The sequence below is a fragment of the Limulus polyphemus genome, unplaced genomic scaffold (genome assembly GCF_000517525.1).
Source record: "Limulus polyphemus unplaced genomic scaffold, Limulus_polyphemus-2.1.2 Scaffold6309, whole genome shotgun sequence".
NCBI classification, from domain to species: Eukaryota; Metazoa; Arthropoda; class Merostomata; order Xiphosura; family Limulidae; genus Limulus; species Limulus polyphemus.
The window spans coordinates 47,090-52,061 of record NW_013671919.1 but is presented as its reverse complement, the minus strand read 5'-3'; positions in this window follow the sequence as shown (position 1 = coordinate 52,061).

Genomic DNA, 4,972 nt, shown 5'->3' with positions numbered 1-4,972 from the left:
ATTTCGAACAGGGATAACCCCTTCACGTGCATGTGTGACATCAGCGTCCTCGAGCACGTTAAGCAGAAAATTAAACGTCACAGCAGGTGCAGTGATCACGTGACCTATAAGTATCAATTCCATATTAGGTTATGACGAGGAACCATATTCTGAAGACGGCTTGAATGGGGAATGAAGAAAAATTTATTTTAAACGTGCAACAATTCGACAAGTTAATATTTCTAACAATGTCAGCTTGTGATTTTGAACAAGATGAAAACACAAACCCGTCAAGCTGTGTTCATTATGTTTGAACGCCTTGAGAAACACATTTCGCTCAGGTTATAAATGAATATATATATTTTAATAAGATTGAAACTTTACGGTTATTAATTCTTCTATTTCAAGTATTTTCCTAATTAAAGATCACTGTTTGAACTGGTTACAGCAATATTAGCACACTATTAATCAGTGTATTGTATAACGAAGGTCGCGATGATAATCAGTGTATTGTATAATTAACCTCACATCTGTCTCTTTCTGTGTTGTATAAGCTTGTTTTAAACATTAGGCTTCCTATATAATCCTGGAAATGTTACAGTTATATAGGAAGCCTAATGTTTAAAACAAGCTTATACAACAGGAAAAGATGGAAAGCTCTTTTCTTTACCTTGTACCGTTTTCCAGCTAGTTGTGGATTTGTTTGTTTGTTTTTGAATTTCGCGCAAAGCTACACGAGGGCTATCTGCGCTAGCCGTCCCTAATTTAGCAGCGTAAGACCAGAGGGAAGTCATCACCACCCACCGCCAACTCTTGGGCTACTCTTTTACCAACGAATAGTGGGATTGACCGTGCTTTTATAACGCCCCCACGGCTGAAAGGGCGAGCATGTTTGGTAGGACAGGGATTCGAACCCGCGACCCTCAGATTGCGAGTCGAGCGTCTTATCCATGCCAGGCCCACTAGTTGTGGACCAGAAAATTATTAAACCTTGCCCTCACACCAATGAAATTAAAATGTATGTATTAGTTCTGGAAATGAAATACATATAGTGATAGCGTTCAATTTATTTATTTATCGTAAAGCAAATAAAATATAAGTCAGTTCCATATAAGTCAGTTACATATAAGTCAGTTACTTATAAGTCAGTTACATATAAGTCAGTTACTTATAAGTCAGTTCCATATAAGTCAGATCCTTATAAGTCAGTTCCTTATAAGTCAGTTCCATATAAGTCAGTTACATATAAGTCAGTTACTTATAAGTCAGTTCCATATAAGTCAGATCCTTATAAGTCAGTTACATATAAGTCAGTTACTTATAAGTCAGTTCCATATAAGTCAGATCCTTATAAGTCAGTTCCTTATAAGTCAGTTCCATATAAGTCAGTTACATATAAGTCAGTTACTTATAAGTCAGTTCCATATAAGTCAGATCCTTATAAGTCAGTTCCTTATAAGTCAGTTCCATATAAGTCAGTTACATATAAGTCAGTTCCTTATAAATCAGATCCATATCAGTCAGTTCCATATAAGTCAGATCCTTATAAGTCAGTTTCATATAAGTCAGTTCCATATCAGTCAGTTCCTTATAAATCAGATCCATATCAGTCAGTTCCATATAAGTCAGTTCCTTATAAATCAGTTCCTTATAAATCAGATCCATATCAGTCAGTTCCATATAAGTCAGATCCATATCAGTCAGTTCCATATAAGTGAGTTCCTTATAAGTCAGTTTCATATAAGTCAGTTCATTATAAGTCAGATCCTTACAAGTCAGTTCCATATAAGTCAGTTACATATAAGTCAGTTCCTTATAAATCAGATCCACATAAGTCAGATCCATATCAGTCAGTTCCATATAAGTCAGTTCCTTATAAGTCAGTTTCATATAAGTCAGATCCATATCAGTGAGTTCCATATAAGTCAGTTCCTTATAAGTCAGTTTCATATAAGTCAGTTCCTTATAAATCAGATCCATATCAGTCAGTTCCATATAAGTCAGTTCCTTATAAATCAGATCCATATAAGTCAGTTCCTTATAAGTCAGTTTCATATAAGTCAGATCCATATCAGTCAGTTCCATATAAGTCAGATCCATATCAGTCAGTTCCATATAAGTCAGATCCATATCAGTCAGTTCCATATAAGTCAGTTCCATATAAATCAGATCCATATCAGTCAGTTCCATATAAGTCAGTTCCTTATAAATCAGATCCATATCAGTCAGTTCCATATAAGTCAGTTCCATATAAATCAGATCCATATCAGTCAGTTCCATATAAGTCAGTTCCTTATAAATCAGATCCATATCAGTCAGTTCCATATAAGTCAGTTCCTTATAAATCAGATCCATATCAGTCAGTTCCATATAAGTCAGTTCCTTATAAGTCAGTTTCATATAAGTCAGATCCATATCAGTCAGTTCCATATAAGTCAGTTCATATAAGTCAGTCCATATAGTCAGTTCCATATAAGTCAGATCCATATCAGTCAGTTCCATATAAGTCAGTTCCTTATAAATCAGATCCATATAAGTCAGTTCCTTATAAGTCAGTTTCATATAAGTCAGATCCATATCAGTCAGTTCCATATAAGTCAGTTTCATATACGTCAATTCCATATAAGTCAGTTCCATATAAGTCAATTCCATATAAGTCAGTTCATTATAAGTCAGTTCCATATAAGTCAGTTCCTTATAAGTCAGTTTCATATAAGTCAGATCCATATCAGTCAGTTCCATATAAGTCAGTTCCTTATAAGTCAGATCCATATACGTCAGTTCTTTATAAGTCAGTTCTATATAAGTCAGTTCATTATAAGTCAGATCCTTATAAGTCAGTTCCTTTGTAGATTATTAAAAATGTTCTAGCCTGTTTTTAATCAAAATGCTTCTAGGCTTTGGTATTGTTGTTTGGCCAGGAGGAGGTTCTATGTACGTGTTACACAAATTTTTGGTTCGAGTGTTTAATATATTCGGTATCATACTCATTGATTTTTTTCTGGCAGAACGTGCCGGCATGCCGGTACCTTTTGAATGAATGGGTCCTCTAGTGGCACAGCGGTATGTCTGCGGACTTACAATGCTAGAAACCGGGTTTCGATACCCATGGTGGGCAGAGCACAGATAGCCCATTGTGTAGCTTTGTGTTTAATTTCAAACAAACAAACAATCAAATAGTACTCTTATGATCAAATGTGATAGCGCCACCTAGAGGTGAAAACGAGGTAGAGTGGTTTTATTTATGTAATTTACAGTCCAAATAGTACTCTTATCATCAAATGTGATAGCGCCACCTAGAGGTGAGATCGAGGTACATTGGGATGGTTATGGAGTGGAATGGAGTAACAACAGGGAAAGGTTGTAGAAAATATAAGAGAGTTTTGGAATCTTTTCCCCAGAAATATAAGCACTGAAAGTACTTATATACTTAATTATATTTGTCATAAGCCAATAGTATTAGGCTATTATGTTTTTTAAAAACTGCATTCTTTATATAGAATACAGTGTTTAAAAACATAAAAAACATAAAACTAATATCTAATGACAAATATAATTAATCATAATTATCTTTTTTCAGCCTCAAAAAGGTGTTCACACCGTAACAATTATTGTACCATCAAATTACTAATATAAATAGTGTCCCCACTACGGCTGTATTTGTTGTATCCTAGTCATCCTGAAGAATTGTGGATTGAGCGAAACGCATTGGCAGGAAGAGATATTGGAGTAGAATGTAACTGGAATGTTATTATCATACATTGTTCTGATTCTTGAAGATCTCAAATGGTCTAGGTATAGTAGGAAATGGTTAAAAATATAGTAGGCCTAGTACTAATGTCAAGTATAATTAACTATATTGTTGCTTCTTCAGCTTGTAAAAGACGTTCACGCCATAAAAACACTTACATACTGTTCCAAAATAACACGAAGCATCGTATTTCATTCATTGTTTGACTTTAGTTTTTCTCGAAACCCACTAGGAGTTTAGGGTATTGTTATGCAGAACCCGAGATATGTTTCGACAATAAATAATTTAATGTTATTTGAACTACTTTAGTTTGATAGATAACCAAAAAGCTTTATTTTTTAAACATTAATAAGTCGTCTATTAACCCTAAAATGATCTTGATGAAATATTATCTGATATGTACATACGTAACCGTGTTGTAGATAGCCCTGAACTGGTTCATTGAGTACCAGGAGTATGGATTATTTCTGGAAATTATACAAGGAAAGTGAACTGAAGGAATCCAACCGTAAACCTTAAGAGTTTGTGATATGTGCTAGCTTCACACTCGCTCAAGGTCACTCAGAAAATTTACATATAACTGGTCGTTAGTTCGGCTAGTTGGTGTACAGAGTAAGTTGTTGTCTAGGTGAAGCAAACAAGTTTCTGCCATGAACCTTCTGTAACACTTACACTTATTATCTACACTTATTACTTCATTGTCTTTATATAAAAAATTATAATATTTTATTAAGATATGCAGGTCATGTTTATACGTTTTACTGAGAAATGAAACAATAGAATTAGTTAAGTAATAATCAACAATGAATTTTCTAAACACTGAACTTCAAAACAAAATTTTTTTATATTTGTTCATGTCACGCCATGCCAAGATTATCCTCACATCTGTTGTTGTATTTTGTAAGTTTGTTTTAGACACGATGTTTCGTCCACAATTGTAACAGTACCAGGATTAACCTCACATCTCTCTCTCTTTCTGTCCTTTCCTGACTTTCAACTACATGCCATGTGACACCTTTCCTGACTTTCAACTACATGCTATGTGACATCTTTCCTGACTTTCAACTACATGCTATGTGACATCTTTCCTGACTTTCAACTACATGCTATGTAGTTTTAAAAAAAACAAAAACTGAAAGTGTTATTGTGTGTGGAAAATGAGAGCTTCAGTAAAAATTGAAACTTAACACACGAAGTAAAACCTAAAGTAAAAATTGAAACTTAACACACGAAGTAAAACCT